The sequence below is a fragment of the Acipenser ruthenus genome, unplaced genomic scaffold, assembly GCF_902713425.1.
Source record: "Acipenser ruthenus unplaced genomic scaffold, fAciRut3.2 maternal haplotype, whole genome shotgun sequence".
Lineage (NCBI taxonomy): Eukaryota > Metazoa > Chordata > Actinopteri > Acipenseriformes > Acipenseridae > Acipenser > Acipenser ruthenus.
The window spans coordinates 1-22,500 of record NW_026708406.1 but is presented as its reverse complement, the minus strand read 5'-3'; the positions used below and the strand labels follow the sequence as shown (position 1 = coordinate 22,500).

The following is a 22,500-nucleotide window of genomic DNA, read 5'->3' as shown; positions in this document are numbered from 1 at the left end:
CACCATCTACCGGCAGTAGCATACACCAATTTTTTATTTATTTTTTCATAAGAATTAACTGAAAGATTCAGTATTGCCTCAATTACCAAGCCTGTCAGTAACTGCAGTTTGCATAAATTAAATATTGCATAAATTAAATATTACCAGTATTGCGGAAAAAGTAGATCCGAACACACACACAAGTAGGGCTTGAAGTTTTCAGGTTTTATTTTTAATCACGAGAAGTCCCTTTAAACAAATTGAGCTGATTCTGTTTCATATTTAAACTCAGAAAAAGCTTTTAATTACAAAACAATCTTTGTTTTTACCTTCATATCTTGCCTGAGCCTAATTCTGGTCCCCTTAATTTTATTTCAAACAGAGCTGACAAATTACGTAATTTGTTCATTCCCGATCCTACTTTTAACTCGCATTTCATTTTTGCAGTCCCCTAATTTAACGCTGTGTTTTTGTTTATTTATTTATTTATTTATTTATTATTATTATTATTATTATTATTATTATTATTATTATTTATGTAGTTATGTATTTATGTATTTATGTATTTATTTATTTCTTAGCAGCCGCCCTTATCCTGCGCGACTTACAGTCGTAAACAAAAATACATTTCAAGGATCACAGTACAAGTAATAATACGGTCGAGCAAGATAAATACAATGACTTTGGTTCTAGCAAGTACAAGTACGATTCAAGAAAAATACGATTTTCCCTTGCACTCAAAAATGTGTTACAGTGGCATCTTGGACTTGGTGTCCTTGTTTTCAGAACATTTTGGGGAACGTACTTCAGAAACCATAAAGCTTCTCTCTTTTTTTCAACACTAAATTTTGTATTTAGTTTAATTTCTTGAAATAAAAAACGTTAAGCATTTTCTGATTATTATCCATTTCGCTTAGTGTTTTCAAAGAGATACATGTACAACAACGTGTTATTCTATTACTTGACGGACCTTATACAATACTTCTTCAATGTTTTGTTGAAAAATATTGCTGCGGGACACAAGGTAAAAAATAACTAGCCATTGATAGGTTGCATTTCTGAAACTGCAGCTCGGCACCGTTGGTTGTGCTTGGCAGAAAAGGGCATAGCTGGAATAGGCTAGTGAGTCGGGGGTATAGCTCAGTGGTAGAGCATTTGACTGCAGATCAAGAGGTCCCCGGTTCAAATCCGAGTGCCCCCTTTTTTTCTAAATTAAAATACAAAATGCACGTTAACATTTTTTATTTCAGCTAGAAGCAAAAATTAGTGTTTCAAAGACAGCAACAAGCTACAGACAGGGTTTGAAGACGTGATCCTCAAGTTACGGGACCAAACACCTTACCACTTGGCCACCGCACCCTTTACAACTGGAGAAATTAGAAGCTTGGCCTCTCTTGAGAAGGCCGCCTGGGAAGGCAATCTGGCTGGCCAGTTTAATATAAAAAAGAGTTCCTGTTTGAACTCAAAGCACAAACCTTTCGGTTAACAGTGAACGCCAAGGATGGCAACATAGTCACGGAAAATATTTAAAAAGACAACAGTGGTCTCCAAATGTATTTAAAATACAAACATAAAATAGGTTGCCAGAAATATATTATCAATAGAAATTAGTAAATACTATTTTGCAAATAGTATTTTTTTTTTTAATACTTGACACCATCTACCGGCTGTAGCATACACCAATTTTTTATTTATTTTTTCATAAGAATTAACTGAAAGATTCAGTATTGCCTCAATTACCAAGCCTGTCAGTAACTGCAGTTTGCATAAATTAAATATTGCATAAATTAAATATTACCAGTATTGCGGAAAAAGTAGATCCGAACACACACACAAGTAGGGCTTGAAGTTTTCAGGTTTTATTTTTAATCACGAGAAGTCCCTTTAAACAAATTGAGCTGATTCTGTTTCATATTTAAACTCAGAAAAAGCTTTTAATTACAAAACAATCTTTGTTTTTACCTTCATATCTTGCCTGAGCCTAATTCTGGTCCCCTTAATTTTATTTCAAACAGAGCTGACAAATTACGTAATTTGTTCATTCCCGATCCTACTTTTAACTCGCATTTCATTTTTGCAGTCCCCTAATTTAACGCTGTGTTTTTGTTTATTTATTTATTTATTTATTTATTATTATTATTATTATTATTATTATTATTATTATTATTATTATTATTATTATTTATGTATTTATGTATTTATGTATTTATGTATTTCTTAGCAGCCGCCCTTATCCTGCGCGACTTACAGTCGTAAACAAAAATACATTTCAAGGATCACAGTACAAGTAATAATACGGTCGAGCAAGATAAATACAATGACTTTGGTTCTAGCAAGTACAAGTACGATTCAAGAAAAATACGATTTTCCCTTGCACTCAAAAATGTGTTACAGTGGCATCTTGGACTTGGTGTCCTTGTTTTCAGAACATTTTGGGGAACGTACTTCAGAAACCATAAAGCTTCTCTCTTTTTTTCAACACTAAATTTTGTATTTAGTTTAATTTCTTGAAATAAAAAACGTTAAGCATTTTCTGATTATTATCTATTTCGCTTAGTGTTTTCAAAGAGATACATGTACAACAACGTGTTATTCTATTACTTGACGGACCTTATACAATACTTCTTGAATGTTTTGTTGAAAAATATTGCTGCGGGACACAAGGTAAAAAATAACTAGCCATTGATAGGTTGCATTTCTGAAACTGCAGCTCGGCACCGTTGGTTGTGCTTGGCAGAAAAGGGCATAGCTGGAATAGGCTAGTGAGTCGGGGGTATAGCTCAGTGGTAGAGCATTTGACTGCAGATCAAGAGGTCCCCGGTTCAAATCCGAGTGCCCCCTTTTTTTCTAAATTAAAATACAAAATGCACGTTAACATTTTTTATTTCAGCTAGAAGCAAAAATTAGTGTTTCAAAGACAGCAACGAGCTACAGACAGGGTTTGAAGACGTGATCCTCAAGTTACGGGACCAAACACCTTACCACTTGGCCACCGCACCCTTTACAACTGGAGAAATTAGAAGCTTGGCCTCTCTTGAGAAGGCCGCCTGGGAAGGCAATCTGGCTGGCCAGTTTAATATAAAATAGAGTTCCTGTTTGAACTCAAAGCACAAACCTTTCGGTTAACAGTGAACGCCAAGGATGGCAACATAGTCACGGAAAATATTTAAAAAGACAACAGTGGTCTCCAAATGTATTTAAAATACAAACATAAAATAGGTTGCCAGAAATATATTATCAATAGAAATTAGTAAATACTATTTTGCAAATAGTATTTTTTTTTTTAATACTTGACACCATCTACCGGCTGTAGCATACACCAATTTTTTATTTATTTTTTCATAAGAATTAACTGAAAGATTCAGTATTGCCTCAATTACCAAGCCTGTCAGTAACTGCAGTTTGCATAAATTAAATATTGCATAAATTAAATATTACCAGTATTGCGGAAAAAGTAGATCCGAACACACACACAAGTAGGGCTTGAAGTTTTCAGGTTTTATTTTTAATCACGAGAAGTCCCTTTAAACAAATTGAGCTGATTCTGTTTCATATTTAAACTCAGAAAAAGCTTTTAATTACAAAACAATCTTTGTTTTTACCTTCATATCCTGCCTGAGCCTAATTCTGGTCCCCTTAATTTTATTTCAAACAGAGCTGACAAATTACGTAATTTGTTCATTCCCGATCCTACTTTTAACTCGCATTTCATTTTTGCAGTCCCCTAATTTAACGCTGTGTTTTTGTTTATTTATTTATTTATTTATTTATTTATTTATTATTATTATTATTATTATTATTTATTTATTTATTTATTTATTTATTTATTTATTTATTTATTTCTTAGCAGCCGCCCTTATCCTGCGCGACTTACAGTCGTAAACAAAAAATACATTTCAAGGATCACAGTACAAGTAATAATACGGTCGAGCAAGATAAATACAATGACTTTGGTTCTAGCAAGTACAAGTACGATTCAAGAAAAATACGATTTTCCCCACTAGTTTAACAGAGATGTCCTGAAAGATTTTTTGAAGCATAAAAATGAATACCTAGTGCGGAGTGTACAGTGATAGCAACTCCTTCGGGCGCCTGCTCTGAGTATTTCGCCAAACATACCACAAAGCATTTTGGGATATTGGAGGATACATAAAACATGTAGTTTGGTATTACAGCATCCACACTTCTGATAAACCGCACTACCTGATGCGATCTAATTAGAACCGGACTCGAGACTACCTCCTGAGGTGGTCTCGAGTACGGTATTAAATGCTGCGTAGTGTGGACGCAAACCGTATTTAGCACTTTTAAGCCGGCTTAAACGCAACTAAGACGGTTTAAAGGCATAGTGTGGACAGGGCCTTTGTTTTACATTCAATGGAGTTCATATTAGAGTGAAGCTATGATCGCATTGCTGAGTAAGGAGTAACCATAAAACAAGGCACATGCTAATAGTATGTAGTTTTTAAATCAATACAACTGTAGCAGCACCATAAGATAACAAATTGTTGTGCTGTGAGTTGAATCTTAATGGAAACATTTAATAAAAAATTACATTTAACCAATCTCGGACATAACATGTAAAAAGGAATATCAGAGTGTCCCCTTATATTCATAGAAATTGACTTGGAAAGCATCTTCACTGTTACCATGAAGAATACGTAACATGAAAATGATGACTGTCATAAGAATGCAGAGCATGGCGCTTCTTAAATAATCTGTCAAAGACGTCTGACAAGGCAAGCTGTGGCGTTCAATTTAATATATTAAAAAATAAAATAACAACCACTTTTCTAGGGTGAGCTCAAGCAAACCAACCTTTGCTAAACCATTTAAAGGACCGAGTGTTTTTCAGTGGGATGCTCCCCCCATGACCAGGCATTTTTTGGCTGTATTTGACTCTCTTCCAATAAAAACAAAATGCACTCAAAAATGTGTTACAGTGGCATCTTGGACTTGGTGTCCTTGTTTTCAGAACATTTTGGGGAACGTTATAACATACTTCAGAAACCATAAAGCTTCTCTCTTTTTTTCAACACTATATTTTGTATTTAGTTTAATTTCTTGAAATAAAAAACGTTAAGCATTTTCTGATTATTATCTATTTCGCTTAGTGTTTTCAAAGAGATACATGTATAACAACGTGTTATTCTATTACTTGACGGACCTTATACAATACTTCTTGAATGTTTTGTTGAAAAATATTGCTGCGGGACACAAGGTAAAAAATAACTAGCCATTGATAGGTTGCATTTCTGAAACTGCAGCTCGGCACCGTTGGTTGTGCTTGGCAGAAAAGGGCATAGCTGGAAAAGGCTAGTGAGTCTGGGGTATAGCTCAGTGGTAGAGCATTTGACTGCAGATACAGAGGTCCCTGGTTCAAATCCGAGTGCCCCCTTTTTTTTTCTAAATTAAAATACAAAATGCACGTTAACATTTTTTATTTCAGCTAGAAGCAAAAATTAGTGTTTCAAAGACAGCAACAAGCTACAGACAGGGTTTGAAGACGTGATCCTCAATTTACGGGACCAAACACCTTACCACTTGGCCACCGCACCCTTTACAACTGGAGAAATTAGAAACTTGGCCTCTCTTGAGAAGGCCGCCTGGGAAGGCAATCTGGCTGGCCAGTTTCATATAAAAAAGAGTTCCTGTTTGAGCTCAAACCACAAACCTTTCGGTTAACAGTGAACGCCAAGGATGGCAACATAGTCACGGAAAATATTTAAAAAGACAACAGTGGTCTCCAAATGTATTTAAAATACAAACATAAAATAGGTTGCCAGAAATATATTATCAATAGAAATTAGTAAATACTATTTTGCAAATAGTATTTTTTTTAAAAATACTTGACACCATCTACCGGCTGTAGCATACACCAATTTTTTATTTATTTTTTCATAAGAATTAACTGAAAGATTCAGTATTGCCTCAATTACCAAGCCTGTCAGTAACTGCAGTTTGCATAAATTAACTATTGCATGAATTAAATATTACCAGTATTGCGGAAAAAGTAAATCCGAACACACACACAAGTAGGGCTTGAAGTTTTCAGGTTTTATTTTTAATCAGGTGAAGTCCCTTTAAACAAATTGAGCTGATTCTGTTTCATATTTAAACTCAGAAAAAGCTGTTAATTACAAAACAATCTTTGTTTTTACCTTCATATCTTGCCTGAGCCTAATTCTGGTCCTCTTAATTTTATTTCAAACAGAGCTGACAAATTACGTAATTTGTTCATTCCCGATCCTACTTTTAACTCACATTTCATTTTTGCAGTCGCCTAATTTAACGCTGTGTTTTTGTTTGTTTATTTATTTATTTATTATTATTATTATTATTATTATTATTATTATTATTATTATTATTTTTATTTATTTATTTATTTATTTATTTATTTATTTCTTAGCAGCCGTCCTTATCCTGCGCGACTTACAGTCGTAAACAAAAATACATTTCAAGGATCACAGTACAAGTAATAATACGGTCGAGCAAGATGATTTCCATTACACGAGAGTAGATGTTAAAACTTCATGCTGATTTGAACTCGGCTCTCGCCAAGATAAGCACCAACTAAGACGTAGCTTTACAGTAAACTAATTTGATCCATATGTGTCTCCATCCATTTACGTTTCCTTCCATATGATGATGTAGATATCCTTCTGTCTGGTGTTAATGGCTGAAGTGTAATGCTGGCTCCAGGGATCAGCTTATTTTGCCTCCCTGGCGCATCAGCACACACAACGGCTGCGATGCTGGCTCCGGGGATCAACCAAAGTGCGGCCTCCCCAGCGCATCAGCATGACAACTGTCTGGATTGAGCTAAGTAGGGTACATCTCTGGGGTTTTCAAGTGGGCACCTTCCATCCTCAGTGTTTCGTCGACTAGCCCACGACACCTCAAGAGGGCTCGACGGTGATTCTGGCGTCCCAGCATCACCCCCCTCCGTCCCCCACTCAACTCAGCCCAGCTTACTTACCTGTCCCCAGCCAGAATCTTTCCGTCTCAACCACAGCCAGTTGCTGCTCCTCTCTGCTGCTTCAGATAAGTTCTTCACTGTGCGACGCAACTCTTGGCCACTGAATCCGACGTCTCTGAGAAACCGGGTTGTAGAGTGTGCCACAAATCCTCGACAACCCACTTCCACTGGGTAAACCCGAACTCTCCATCCTCGCTGTTCCGCTTCAGTGGCTAGTTGAGCATACCGCAGTTTCTTCCTCTCATACGCCTCATCTACAGCATCCTCCCATGGCACTGTTAACTCTACCAGGTGAACAAGGCGTGCTGATCCAGACCACAAGACAATATCTGGTCGAAGGTTAGTGGTGGCAATCTCAGGTGGAAAAATAAGCCGTTGACCAACATCTGCCAGCATATTCCAGTCTCTAGCAGCTTCCAGTTGTCCTGGGCGAGGATTGGTTTTAACACCTTTTCTTGGTGGTTGCTCTCCTGGGCGGAGGAATGTTGTCTTTTGTGTGTAATGTTTTGATGGAACAGGTGGCAACTTATTGGTCATGTTACGCTTGTCTTCCAATGCTAAGGCCAAACATCGCAGCACCTGGTCATGGCGCCAAGTAAACCGTCCTTGGCTAAGAGCCACCTTACATCCTGTCAAAATGTGCCTTAATGTTGCAGGTGATGAACACAAAGGACATGAGGGATCCTCTCCTACCCAGAGGTTTAGGTTCTGTGGTGATGGGAGAACATCATATGTTGACCTGATGAGGAAACTGATCCTGCTCTGTTCCATTGACCATAGGTCTTGCCAGCCAATCTTGCGTTGTTCCACACTCTCCCATCTCATCCATTCTCCCTGTTTGGCCTGGGAAATGGCCTTTATACACCTCATCCTCTCCTCCTGCTTTTGCACCTCGTTGACTACCAGCTTCCTCCTTTGAGCTGGGGCCGCCTTGTGCCATGTAGGAGGAGTTGAACTGAAACCAAGACCCCCTCTTCCATGCTGAACTTGCCCCATGATATCACCAATTCGAAGGGCAGCCTTTGCATCTTCCACAGCTTTCTTTGCCGCCCACTTTCTTCCAGTTTTCAACACAGGTGCTGCCTCCCTTACGCATTTATCGCGTGACTCTACTAATGTCATTTCCAGTCTGACCTTGGCGCACTTAAACTCCTCGGTTAGAGCAGAGACTGGTAGCTGCAGTATTCCTTTACCATAAAGTCCCACTCTGCTGAGGCAGCGTGGAACTCCCAACCATTTCCTGATGTATGAACTGATTAAAGCTTCCAGCTTCTCTACTGTTGTCAAAGAAACCTCGTACACAGTCAGTGGCCACAGCAACCTCGGCAGTAGACCAAACTGAAAGCACCAGAGTTTTAGTTTACCTGGTAGAGCGCAGCTGTCTATGCTCTTCAACCCTTCCACTGCTTGTTGTCTAACTTCTCCCACACGAACTGTGTCCTTTAGATCCCCGTCGTACCATCTCCCAAGACTCTTCACTGGCTTCTCAGACACTGTTGGTATTGCCTCACCATTAATGAAGAATGTTTTATCTACTACTTTGCCTTTAATTATAGAGATGCTCCTTGATTTAGTGGGCTTGAATTGCATTCGTGCCCATTCAATGTTATTGGTTAATTTGCCCAATAATCGATTAGTGCAGGCTACTGTTGTAGTCATGGTTGTCATGTCATCCATATATGCTTGAATTGGTGGTAGTCGCATTCCAGAAGCCAAGCGCTCTCCTCCTACTACCCATTTTGATGCCCTAATGATTACTTCCATTGCCATGGTAAAAGCCAGTGGAGAAATGGTGCATCCTGCCATTATTCCAACCTCTAGGCATTGCCATGTAGTGCTGAATTCTGAAGTTGAAAAACTGAATTGCAAATCTCCAAAATAGGCTTTCACTAAATTTGTTATTGTCATCGGTACACTGAAAAAATCAAATGCTGCCCAAAGTAGTTCATGTGGCACTGAACCATATGCATTAGCCAAATCCAGGAATGTCACATGGAGCTCCTTCCTCTCCTTTTTAGCTGATTGAATTTGTTGCCAGATCACATTGATGTGTTCTAAGCAACCTGGGAAACCTGGAATGCCCGCTTTTTGTATCGAAGTGTCAATGAAGCAGTTCTTTAATAGGTAAGCTGACAATCTCTGAGCAATAATGCTGAAGAAAATCTTGCCTTCTACGTTTAATAGGGAAATGGGACGAAACTGACTGATGCTTGTAGAATCTTTTTCTTTAGGTATAAAGACTCCACCTGCTCGGCGCCATGCTCTTGGTACAACCTGTTTTTCCCATGCCACTTTCATCAATTTCCACAGAATTCGTAGAACTCCTGAAGCACTCTTGTACACTCTGTACGGAACTCCATTAGGCCCTGGAGATGATGAAGCCCTTGCTTTTTTCACAGCTTGCTCTATTTCTTTCCACTTAGGTGCACAGTCCTCCATTTGGTATTCTGGTGGATTGATAGGTGGGATGTCTGACGGAATTGACATAGGCTCCTGCCTTTTTGAATCTGTATGTGTTTCCTCCAAATATCTCTCCAGCTCAACCTTAGATGCTTTTAGTGTGCCATTCTTCTCACTGGTGAATAACTTCTTTACAAATTTGAATGGGTCTTTATAAAAGTTAGCTCTCGCACGCTCCTTCTTTTTGTAGCGTTTCCGTAGGCGCTCAGCTCTGCGCAATGTTGCAAGCTTATCTTTTATGACCTTTTGTAAGAGATTGAGTCCCTCCTTCTGACTTTGTTCTGCTCTTCTCCATTGGTTCCTCAGCTGTCTCCTTTCTCTAACTAAGCGTTCAATCTCCTGCTGCCGTCTAGACTTTCCAGGAATAGTTTCTACTTTTTCCTTCCTTTTTTCAACTCCAAACCTCTCACTTCCATATGCGTAGATGATGTCCCCAAATTTATCCAGCTTCTTTTCAACTGTTCCACTTAATCTTTCCAATGCAACGCAGAGATCTGTGTTTACTGTGTCCCATGCAGTTTTCTCACAAGCTCTTGGCCATTTAACTCCAGGCTTGTGCCCGTTGAGGTTCTTTTCTCTCTTATGCTGGTTTGTCTGACCGGGTTCACAAGGATCATTAGGTTCATCACTAACTGTGTCCATGCAAGTCCTCCTCACATCTATGACAGGGGTGCTGATATCCTGCGAACTGTGGTTTGCTTCCTGTCGCTGGATTTCATTCGACTGACTTGACTGACTTCGTAAGAAGTACTGATCAATGCGAGGCCCTTGTCCCTTCTCCCTCAAGCATTTCATTCTCCCTTGATGAATCTTCAAACCCCTGACCGTTGTCGCCTTGCTCCAGCCGCAGACACAAACCTGGAGTTCCATGTCTTTGTTAACTGCAGATCTTGAACTAGTCTTTTGTGAAGTACTCTCCATACTCATATCCGTTTCCGTTCCTAAGTCGTTAACCGTGTTGTCCAACGTTGAGTCATCTTACGCCCCCGCTCTCGCAGACTCTAGGGGTATTTTTCTCTTTAATTTCTTAGAAGCCTTGGGCGGGTGTCTCCAGCATCCTGTAAACACAGAGCTGGATACTGCCGACAAGGGTAGCTAACCCTTACCAGCCCCAATGGGGTCTCTTTCCTCCTGTCAGCTGTCTCTCCAGGCTGTCACAAGGTCTTTCCCTTGTTGCCAGCTGCACTATTCACAGCAGTCACTGGACGTATCCAGATCTTCATGATTTCCATTACACGAGAGTAGATGTTAAAACTTCATGCTGATTTGAACTCGGCTCTCGCCAAGATAAGCACCAACCAATACAATGACTTTGGTTCTAGCAAGTACAAGTACGATTCAAGAAAAATACGATTTTCCCCACTAGTTTAACAGAGATGTCCTGAAAGATTTTTTGAAGCATAAAAATGAATACCTAGTGCGGAGTGTACAGTGATAGCAACTCCTTCGGGCGCCTGCTCTGAGTATTTCGCCAAACATACCACAAAGCATTTTGGGATATTGGAGGATACATAAAACATGTAGTTTGGTATTACAGCATCCACACTTCTGATAAACCGCACTACCTGATGCGATCTAATTAGAACCGGACTCGAGACTACCTCCTGAGGTGGTCTCGAGTACGGTATTAAATGCTGCGTAGTGTGGACGCAAACCGTATTTAGCACTTTTAAGCCGGCTTAAACGCAACTAATACGGTTTAAAGGCATAGTGTGGACAGGGCCTTTGTTTTACATTCAATGGAGTTCACATTAGAGTGAAGCTATGGTCGCATTGCTGAGTAAGGAGTAACCATAAAACAAGGCACATGCTAATAGTATGTAGTTTTTAAATCAATACAACTGTAGCAGCACCATAAGATAACAAATTGTTGTGCTGTGAGTTGAATCTTAATGGAAACATTTAATAAAAAATTACAATTAACCAATCTCGGACATAACATGTAAAAAGGAATATCAGAGTGTCCCCTTATATTTATAGAAATTGACTTGGAAAGCATCTTCACTGTTACCATGAAGAATACGTAACATGAAAATGATGACTGTCATAAGAATGCAAAGCATGGCGCTTCTTAAATTATCTGTCAAAGACGTCTGACAAGGCAAGCTGTGGCTTTCAATTTAATATATTAAAAAATAAAATAACAACCACTTTTCTAGGGTGAGCTCAACCAAACCAACCTTTGCTAAACCCTTCAAAGGACCGAGTGTTTTTCAGTGGGATGCTCCCCCCCATGACCAGACATTTTTTGGCTGTATTTGACTCTCTTCCAATAAAAACAAAATGCACTCCAAAATGTGTTACAGTGGCATCTTGGACTTGGTGTCCTTGTTTTCAGAACATTTTGGGGAACGTACTTCAGAAACCATAAAGCTTCTCTCTTTTTTTCAACACTAAATTTTGTATTTAGTTTAATTTCTTGAAATAAAAAACGTTAAGCATTTTCTGATTATTATCTATTTCGCTTAGTGTTTTCAAAGAGATACATGTATAACAACGTGTTATTCTAATACTTGACGGACCTTATACAATACTTCTTGAATGTTTTGTTGAAAAATATTGCTGCGGGACACAAGGTAAAAAATAACTAGCCATTGATAGGTTGCATTTCTGAAACTGCAGCTCGGCACCGTTGGTTGTGCTTGGCAGAAAAGGGCATAGCTGGAATAGGCTAGCGAGTCGGGGGTATAGCTCAGTGGTAGCGCATTTGACTGCAGATCAAGAGGTCCCCGGTTCAAATCCGAGTGCCCCCTTTTTTTTCTAAATTAAAATACAAAATGCACGTTAACATTTTTTATTTCAGCTAGAAGCAAAAATTAGTGTTTCAAAGACAGCAACAAGCTACAGACAGGGTCTGAAGACGTGATCCTCAATTTACGGGACCAAACACCTTACCACTTGGCCACCGCACCCTTTACAACTGGAGAAATTAGAAGCTTGGCCTCTCTTGAGAAGGCCGCCTGGGAAGGCAATCTGGCTGGCCAGTTTAATATAAAAAAGAGTTCCTGTTTGAGCTCAAACCACAAACCTTTCGGTTAACAGTGAACGCCAAAGATGGCAACATAGTCACGGAAAATATTTAAAAAGACAACAGTGGTCTCCAAATGTATTTAAAATACAAACATAAAATAGGTTGCCAGAAATATATTATCAATAGAAATTAGTAAATACTATTTTGCAAATAGTATTTTTTAAAAAAATACTTGACACCATCTACCGGCTGTAGCATACACCAATTTTTTATTTATTTTTTCATAAGAATTAACTGAAAGATTCAGTATTGCCTCAATTACCAAGCCTGTCAGTAACTGCAGTTTGCATAAATTAACTATTGCTTAAATTAAATATTACCAGTATTGCGGAAAAAGTAAATCCAAACACACACACAAGTAGGGCTTGAAGTTTTCAGGTTTTATTTTTAAACAGGTGAAGTCCCTTTAAACAAATTGAGCTGATTCTGTTTCATATTTAAACTCAGAAAAAGCTGTTAATTACAAAACAATCTTTGTTTTTACCTTCATATCTTGCCTGAGCCTGATTCTGGTCCTCTTAATTTTATTTCAAACAGAGCTGACAAATTACGTAATTTGTTCATTCCCGATCCTACTTTTAACTCGCATTTCATTTTTGCAGTCGCCTAATTTAACGCTGTGTTTTTGTTTATTTATTTATTTATTTATTTATTTATTATTATTATTATTATTTATTTATTTCTTTCTTAGCAGCCGTCCTTATCCTGGGCGACTTACAGTCGTAAACAAAAATACATTTCAGGGATCACAGTACAAGTAATAATACGGTTAAGAGCAAGATAAATACAATGACTTTGGTTCTAGCAAGTACAAGTACGATTCAAGAAAAATACGATTTTCCCCACTAGTTTAACAGAGATGTCCTGAAAGATTTTTTGAAGCATAAAAATGAATACCTAGTGCGGAGTGTACAGTGATAGCAACTCCTTCGGGCGCCTGCTCTGAGTATTTCGCCAAACATACCACAAAGCATTTTGGGATATTGGAGGATACACAAAACATGTAGTTTGGTATTACAGCGTCCACACACCTGATAAACCGCACTACCTGATGCGCTCTAATTAGAACCGGACTCGAGACTACCTCCTGAGGTGGTCTCGAGTACGGTATTAAATGCTGCGTAGTGTGGAAGCAAACCGTATTTAGCACTTTTAAGCCGGCTTAAACGCAACTAATATGGTTTAAAGGCATAGTGTGGACAGGGCCTTTGTTTTACATTCAATGGAGTTCATATTAGAGTGAAGCTATGGTCGCATTGCTGAGTAAGGACTAACCATAAAACAAGGCACATGCTAATAGTATGTAGTTTTTAAATCAATACAACTGTAGAAGCACCATAAGATAACAAATTGTTGTGCTGTGAGTTGAATCTTAATGGAAACATTTAATAAAAAATTACATTTAACCAATCTCGGACATAACATGTAAAAAGGAATATCAGAGTGTCCCCTTATATTTATAGAAATTGACTTGGAAAGCATCTTCACTGTTACCATGAAGAATACGTAACATGAAAATGATGACTGTCATAAGAATGCAAAGCATGGCGCTTCTTAAATTATCTGTCAAAGACGTCTGTCAAGGCAAGCTGTGGCTTTCAATTTAATATATTAAAAAATAAAATAACAACCACTTTTCTAGGGTGAGCTCAAGCAAACCAACCTTTGCTAAACCCTTTAAAGGACCAAGTGTTTTTCAGTGGGATGCTCCCCCCATGACCAGGCATTTTTTGGCTGTATTTGACTCTCTTCCAATAAAAACAAAATGCACTCAAAAATGTGTTACAGTGGCATCTTGGACTTGGTGTCCTTGTTTTCAGAACATTTTGGGGAACGTTATAACGTACTTCAGAAACCATAAAGCTTCTCTCTTTTTTTCAACACTATATTTTGTATTTAGTTTAATTTCTTGGAATAAAAAAACGTTAAGCATTTTCTGATTATTATCTATTTCGCTTAGTGTTTTCAAAGAGATACATGTATAACAACGTGTTATTCTATTACTTGACGGACCTTATACAATACTTCTTGAATGTTTTGTTGAAAAATATTGCTGCGGGACACAAGGTAAAAAATAACTAGCCATTGATAGGTTGCATTTCTGAAACTGCAGCTCGGCACCGTTGGTTGTGCTTGGCAGAAAAGGGCATAGCTGGAACAGGCTAGTGAGTCGGGGGTATAGCTCAGTGGTAGAGCATTTGACTGCAGATCAAGAGGTCCCTGGTTCAAATCCGAGTGCCCCCTTTTTTTTTTCTAAATTAAAATACAAAATGCACGTTAACATTTTTTATTTCAGCTAGAAGCAAAAATTAGTGTTTCAAAGACAGCAACAAGCTACAGACAGGGTTTGAAGACGTGATCCTCAATTTACGGGACCAAACACCTTACCACTTGGCCACCGCACCCTTTACAACTGGAGAAATTAGAAACTTGGCCTCTCTTGAGAAGGCCGCCTGGGAAGGCAATCTGGCTGGCCAGTTTCATATAAAAAAGAGTTCCTGTTTGAGCTCAAACCACAAACCTTTCGGTTAACAGTGAACGCCAAGGATGGCAACATAGTCACGGAAAATATTTAAAAAGACAACAGTGGTCTCCAAATGTATTTAAAATACAAACATAAAATAGGTTGCCAGAAATATATTATCAATAGAAATTAGTAAATACTATTTTGCAAATAGTATTTTTTTTTTTAATACTTGACACCATCTACCGGCTGTAGCATACACCAATTTTTTATTTATTTTTTCATAAGAATTAACTGAAAAGATTCAGTATTGCCTCAATTATCAAGCCTGTCAGTAACTGCAGTTTGCATAAATTAAATATTGCATAAATTAAATATTACCAGTATTGCGGAAAAAAGTAAATCCGAACACACACACAAGTAGGGCTTGAAGTTTTCAGGTTTTATTTTTTAATCAGGTGAAGTCCCTTTAAACAAATTGAGCTGATTCTGTTTCATATTTAAACTCAGAAAAAGCTGTTAATTACAAAACAATCTTTGTTTTTACCTTCATATCTTGCCTGAGCCTAATTCTGGTCCTCTTAATTTTATTTCAAACAGAGCTGACAAATTACGTAATTTGTTCATTCCCGATCCTACTTTTAACTCGCATTTCATTTTTGCAGTCGCCTAATTTAACGCTGTGTTTTGGTTTATTTATTTATTTATTATTATTATTATTTATTTATTTATTTATTTCTTAGCAGCCGTCCTTATCCTGGGCGACTTACAGTCGTAAACAAAAATACATTTCAGGGATCACAGTACAAGTAATAATATGGTTACGAGCAAGATAAATACAATGACTGGTTCTAGCAAATACAAGTACGATTCAAGAAAAATACGATTTTCCCCACTAGTTTAACAGAGATGTCCTGAAAGATTTTTTGAAGCATAAAAATGAATACCTAGTGCGGAGTGTACAGTGATAGCAACTCCTTCGGGCGCCTGTTCTGAGTATTTCGCCAAACATACCACAAAGCATTTTGGGATATTGGAGGATACACAAAACATGTAGTTTGGTATTACAGCGTCCAAACTTCTGATAAACCGCACTACCTGATGCGATCTAATTAGAACCGGACTCGAGACTACCTCCTGAGGTGGTCTCGAGTACGGTATTAAATGCTGCGTAGTGTGGACGCAAAGCATATTTAGCACTTTTAAGCCGGCTTAAACGCAACTAATACGGTTTAAAGGCATAGTGTGGACAGGGCCTTTGTTTTACATTCAATGGAGTTCATATTAGAGTGAAGCTATGGTCGCATTGCTGAGTAAGGAGTAACCATAAAACAAGGCACATGCTAATAGTATGTAGTTTTTAAATCAATACAACTGTAGCAGCACCATAAGATAACAAATTGTTGTGCTGTGAGTTGAATCTTAATGGAAACATTTAATAAAAAATTACATTTAACCAATCTCGGACATAACATGTAAAAAGGAATATCAGAGTGTCCCCTTATATTCATAGAAATTGACTTGGAAAGCATCTTCACTGTTACCATGAAGAATACGTAACATGAAAATGATGACTGTCATAAGAATGCAAAGCATGGCGCTTCTTAAATTATCTGTCAAAGACGTCTGACAAGGCAAGCTGTGGCTTTCAATTTAATATATTAAAAAATAAAGTAACAACCACTTTTCTAGGGTGAGCTCAAGCAAACCAACCTTTGCTAAACCCTTTAAAGGACCGAGTGTTTTTCAGTGGGATGCTCCCCCCATGACCAGGACATTTTTTGGCTGTATTTGACTCTCTTCCAATAAAAACAAAATGCACTCCAAAATGTGTTACAGTGGCATCTTGGACTTGGTGTCCTTGTTTTCAGAACATTTTGGGGAACGTTATAACGTACTTCAGAAACCATAAAGCTTCTCTCTTTTTTTCAACACTATATTTTGTATTTAGTTTAATTTCTTGAAATAAAAAACGTTAAGCATTTTCTGATTATTATCTATTTCGCTTAGTGTTTTCAAAGAGATACATGTATAACAACGTGTTATTCTATTACTTGACGGACCTTATACAATACTTCCTTGAATGTTTTGTTGAAAAATATTGCTGCGGGACACAAGGTAAAAAATAACTAGCCATTGATAGGTTGCATTTCTGAAACTGCAGCTCGGCACCGTTGGTTGTGCTTGGCAGAAAAGGGCATAGCTGGAATAGGCTAGTGAGTCGGGGGTATAGCTCAGTGGTAGAGCATTTGACTGCAGATCAAGAGGTCCCCGGTTCAAATCCGAGTGCCCCCTTTTTTTCTAAATTAAAATACAAAATGCACGTTAACATCTTTTATTTCAGCTAGAAGCAAAAATTAGTGTTTCAAAGACAGCAACAAGCTACAGACAGGGTTTGAAGACGTGATCCTCAATTTACGGGACCAAACACCTTACCACTTGGCCACCGCACCCTTTACAACTGGAGATATTAGAAGCTTGGCCTCTCTTGAGAAGGCCGCCTGGGAAGGCAATCTGGCTGGCCAGTTTCATATAAAAAAGAGTTCCTGTTTGAGCTCAAACCACAAACCTTTCGGTTAACAGTGAACGCCAAGGATGGCAACATAGTCACGGAAAATATTTAAAAAGACAACAGTGGTCTCCAAATGTATTTAAAATACAAACATAAAATAGGTTGCCAGAAATATATTATCAATAGAAATTAGTAAATACTATTTTGCAAATAGTATTTTTTTTTTTAATACTTGACACCATCTACCGGCTGTAGCATACACCAATTTTTTATTTATTTTTTCATAAGAATTAACTGAAAGATTCAGTATTGCCTCAATTATCAAGCCTGTCAGTAACTGCAGTTTGCATAAATTAAATATTGCATAAATTAAATATTACCAGTATTGCGGAAAAAGTAAATCCGAACACACACACAAGTAGGGCTTGAAGTTTTCAGGTTTTATTTTTAATCAGGTGAAGTCCCTTTAAACAAATTGAGCTGATTCTGTTTCATATTTAAACTTAGAAAAAGCTGTTAATTACAAAACAATCTTTGTTTTTACCTTCATATCTTGCCTGAGCCTAATTCTGGTCCTCTTAATTTTATTTCAAACAGAGCTGACAAATTACGTAATTTGTTCATTCCCGATCCTACTTTTAACTCGCATTTCATTTTTGCAGTCGCCTCATTTAACACTGTGTTTTTGTTTGTTTATTTATTTATTTATTTATTTATTTATTTATTTATTTATTATTATTATTATTATTATTATTATTAGTATTATTATTATTATTATTTCTTTCTTTCTTAGCAGCCGTCCTTATCCTGGGCGACTTACAGTCGTAAACAAAAATACATTTCAGGGATCACAGTACAAGTAATAATACGGTTAAGAGCAAGATAAATACAATGACTTTGGTTCTAGCAAGTACAAGTACGATTCAAGAAAAATACGATTTTCCCCACTAGTTTAACAGAGATGTCCTGAAAGATTTTTTGAAGCATAAAAATGAATACCTAGTGCGGAGTGTACAGTGATAGCAACTCCTTCGGGCGCCTGCTCTGAGTATTTCGCCAAACATACCACAAAGCATTTTGGGATATTGGAGGATACACAAAACATGTAGTTTGGTATTACAGCGTCCACACACCTGATAAACCGCACTACCTGATGCGCTCTAATTAGAACCGGACTCGAGACTACCTCCTGAGGTGGTCTCGAGTACGGTATTAAATGCTGCGTAGTGTGGACGCAAAGCGTATTTAGCACTTTTAAGCCGGCTTAAAACGCAACTAATATGGTTTAAAGGCATAGTGTGGACAGGGCCTTTGTTTTACATTCAATGGAGTTCATATTAGAGTGAAGCTATGGTCGCATTGCTGAGTAAGGACTAACCATAAAACAAGGCACATGCTAATAGTATGTAGTTTTTAAATCAATACAACTGTAGCAGCACCATAAGATAACAAATTGTTGTGCTGTGAGTTGAATCTTAATGGAAACATTTAATAAAAAATTACATTTAACCAATCTCGGACATAACATGTAAAAAGGAATATCAGAGTGTCCCCTTATATTAATAGAAATTGACTTGGAAAGCATCTTCACTGTTACCATGAAGAATACGTAACATGAAAATGATGACTGTCATAAGAATGCAAAGCATGGCGCTTCTTAAATTATCTGTCAAAGACGTCTGACAAGGCAAGCTGTGGCTTTCAATTTAATATATTAAAAAATAAAATAACAACCACTTTTCTAGGGTGAGCTCAAGCAAACCAACTTTGCTAAACCCTTTAAAGGACCGAGTGTTTTTCAGTGGGATGCTCCCCCCATGACCAGGCATTTTTTGGCTGTATTTGACTCTCTTCCAATAAAAACAAAATGCACTCCAAAATGTGTTACAGTGGCATCTTGGACTTGGTGTCCTTGTTTTCAGAACATTTTGGGGAACGTTATAACGTACTTCAGAAACCATAAAGCTTCTCTCTTTTTTTCAACACTATATTTTTTATTTAGTTTAATTTCTTGAAATAAAAAACGTTAAGCATTTTCTGATTATTATCTATTTCGCTTAGTGTTTTCAAAGAGATACATGTATAACAACGTGTTATTCTATTACTTGACGGACCTTATACAATACTTCTTGAATGTTTTGTTGAAAAATATTGCTGCGGGACACAAGGTAAAAAATAACTAGCCATTGATAGGTTGCATTTCTGAAACTGCAGCTCGGTACCGTTGGTTGTGCTTGGCAGAAAAGGGCATAGCTGGAATAGGCTAGTGAGTCGGGGGTATAGCTCATTGGTAGAGCATTTGACTGCAGATCAAGAGGTCCCCGGTTCAAATCCGAGTGCCCCCTTTTTTTCTAAATTAAAATACAAAATGCACGTTAACATCTTTTATTTCAGCTAGAAGCAAAAATTAGTGTTTCAAAGACAGCAACAAGCTACAGACAGGGTTTGAAGACGTGATCCTCAAGTTACGGGACCAAACACCTTACCACTTGGCCACCGCACCCTTTACAACTGAAGAAATTAGAAGCTTGGCCTCTCTTGAGAAGGCCGCCTGGGAAGGCAATCTGGCTGGCCAGTTTCATATAAAAAAGAGTTCCTGTTTGAGCTCAAACCACAAACCTTTCGGTTAACAGTGAACGCCAAGGATGGCAACATAGTCACGGAAAATATTTAAAAAGACAACAGTGGTCTCCAAATGTATTTAAAATACAAACATAAAATAGGTTGCCAGAAATATATTATCAATAGAAATTAGTAAATACTATTTTGCAAATAGTATTTTTTTTTTTAATACTTGACACCATCTACCGGCTGTAGCATACACCAATTTTTTATTTATTTTTTCATAAGAATTAACTGAAAGATTCAGTATTGCCTCAATTATCAAGCCTGTCAGTAACTGCAGTTTGCATAAATTAAATATTGCATAAATTAAATATTACCAGTATTGCGGAAAAAGTAAATCCGAACACACACACAAGTAGGGCTTGAAGTTTTCAGGTTTTATTTTTAATCAGGTGAAGTCCCTTTAAACAAATTGAGCTGATTCTGTTTCATATTTAAACTCAGAAAAAGCTGTTAATTACAAAACAATCTTTGTTTTTACCTTCATATCTTGCCTGAGCCTAATTCTGGTCCTCTTAATTTTATTTCAAACAGAGCTGACAAATTACGTAATTTGTTCATTCCCGATCCTACTTTTAACTCGCATTTCATTTTTGCAGTCGCCTAATTTAACGCTGTGTTTTTGTTTATTTATTTATTTATTTATTATTATTTATTTATTTATTTATTAATTTCTTAGCAGCCGTCCTTATCCTGGGCGACTTACAGTCGTAAACAAAAATACATTTCAGGGATCACAGTACAAGTAATAATACGGTTAAGAGCAAGATAAATACAATGACTTTGGTTCTAGCAAGTACAAGTACGATGCAAGAAAAATACGATTTTCCCCACTAGTTTAACAGAGATGTCCTGAAAGATTTTTTGAAGCATAAAAATGAATACCTAGTGCGGAGTGTACAGTGATAGCAACTCCTTCGGGCGCCTGCTCTGAGTATTTCGCCAAACATACCACAAAGCATTTTGGGATATTGGAGGATACACAAAACATGTAGTTTGGTATTACAGCGTCCACACTTCTGACAAACCGCACTACCTGATGCGATCTAATTAGAACCGGACTCGAGACTACCTCCTGAGGTGGTCTCGAGTACGGTATTAAATGCTGCGTAGTGTGGACGCAAACCGTATTTAGCACTTTTAAGCCGGCTTAAACGCAACTAAGACGGTTTAAAGGCATAGTGTGGACAGGGCCTTTGTTTTACATTCAATGGAGTTCATATTAGAGTGAAGCTGTGGTCGCATTGCTGAGTAAGGAGTAACCATAAAACAAGGTACATGCTAATAGTATGTAGTTTTTAAATCAATACAAATGTAGCAGCACCATAAGATAACAAATTGTTGTGCTGTGAGTTGAATCTTAATGGAAACATTTAATAAAAAATTACATTTAACCAATCTCGGACATAACATGTAAAAGGGAATATCAGAGTGTCCCCTTATATTTATAGAAATTGGCTTGGAAAGCATCTTCACTGTTACCATGAAGAATACGTAACATGAAAATGATGACTGTCATAAGAATGCAAAGCATGGCGCTTCTTAAATTATCTGTCAAAGACGTCTGACAAGGCAAGCTGTGGCTTTCAATTTAATATATTAAAAAATAAAATAACAACCACTTTTCTAGGGTGAGCTCAAGCAAACCAACCTTTGCTAAACCCTTTAAAGGACCGAGTGTTTTTCAGTGGGATGCTCCCCCCATGACCAGGCATTTTTTGGCTGTATTTGACTCTCTTCCAATAAAAACAAAATGCACTCCAAAATGTGTTACAGTGGCATCTTGGACTTGGTGTCCTTGTTTTCAGAACATTTTGGGGAACGTTATAACGTACTTCAGAAACCATAAGGCTTCTCTCTTTTTTTCAACACTAAATTTTGTATTTAGTTTAATTTCTTGAAATAAAAAACGTTAAGCATTTTCTGATTATTATCTATTTCGCTTAGTGTTTTCAAAGAGATACATGTATAACAACGTGTTATTCTATTACTTGACGGACCTTATACAATACTTCTTGAATGTTTTGTTGAAAAATATTGCTGCGGGACACAAGGTAAAAAATAACTAGCCATTGATAGGTTGCATTTCTGAAACTGCAGCTCGGCACCGTTGGTTGTGCTTGGCAGAAAAGGGCATAGCTGGAAAAGGCTAGTGAGTCGGGGGTATAGCTCAGTGGTAGAGCATTTGACTGCAGATCAAGAGGTCTCTGGTTCAAATCCGAGTGCCCCCTTTTTTTTTTTAAATTAAAATACAAAATGCACGTTAACATTTTTTATTTCCGCTAGAAGCAAAAATTAATGTTTCAAAGACAGCAACAAGCTACAGACAGGGTTTGAAGACGTGATCCTCAAGTTACGAGACCAAACACCTTACCACTTGGCCACCGCACCCTTTACAACTGGAGAAATTAGAAGCTTGGCCTCTCTTGAGAAGGCCGCCTGGGAAGGCA

At 37.6% G+C, this 22,500-nt stretch overlaps 7 non-coding genes across 7 annotated transcripts; all 7 read left to right on the top strand.

Moving 5' to 3' along the window:
- The first annotated feature begins 1,108 nt into the window (after positions 1–1,108).
- Positions 1,109–1,180, top strand: trnac-gca (transfer RNA cysteine (anticodon GCA)). Its single transcript has one exon. It is a non-coding gene; the product is annotated as a tRNA-Cys (tRNA).
- Positions 1,181–2,748: 1,568 nt separating this feature from the next.
- trnac-gca (transfer RNA cysteine (anticodon GCA)) lies at positions 2,749–2,820 on the top strand. Its single transcript has one exon. It is a non-coding gene; the product is annotated as a tRNA-Cys (tRNA).
- A 9,279-nt stretch (positions 2,821–12,099) lies between these two features.
- Positions 12,100–12,171, top strand: trnac-gca (transfer RNA cysteine (anticodon GCA)). Its single transcript has one exon. It is a non-coding gene; the product is annotated as a tRNA-Cys (tRNA).
- Positions 12,172–14,621: 2,450 nt separating this feature from the next.
- On the top strand, positions 14,622–14,693 carry trnac-gca (transfer RNA cysteine (anticodon GCA)). The gene has a single exon. It is a non-coding gene; the product is annotated as a tRNA-Cys (tRNA).
- A 2,443-nt stretch (positions 14,694–17,136) lies between these two features.
- Positions 17,137–17,208, top strand: trnac-gca (transfer RNA cysteine (anticodon GCA)). The gene has a single exon. It is a non-coding gene; the product is annotated as a tRNA-Cys (tRNA).
- A 2,490-nt stretch (positions 17,209–19,698) lies between these two features.
- On the top strand, positions 19,699–19,770 carry trnac-gca (transfer RNA cysteine (anticodon GCA)). The gene has a single exon. It is a non-coding gene; the product is annotated as a tRNA-Cys (tRNA).
- A 2,439-nt stretch (positions 19,771–22,209) lies between these two features.
- trnac-gca (transfer RNA cysteine (anticodon GCA)) lies at positions 22,210–22,281 on the top strand. Its single transcript has one exon. It is a non-coding gene; the product is annotated as a tRNA-Cys (tRNA).
- Positions 22,282–22,500: the final 219 nt, after the last annotated feature.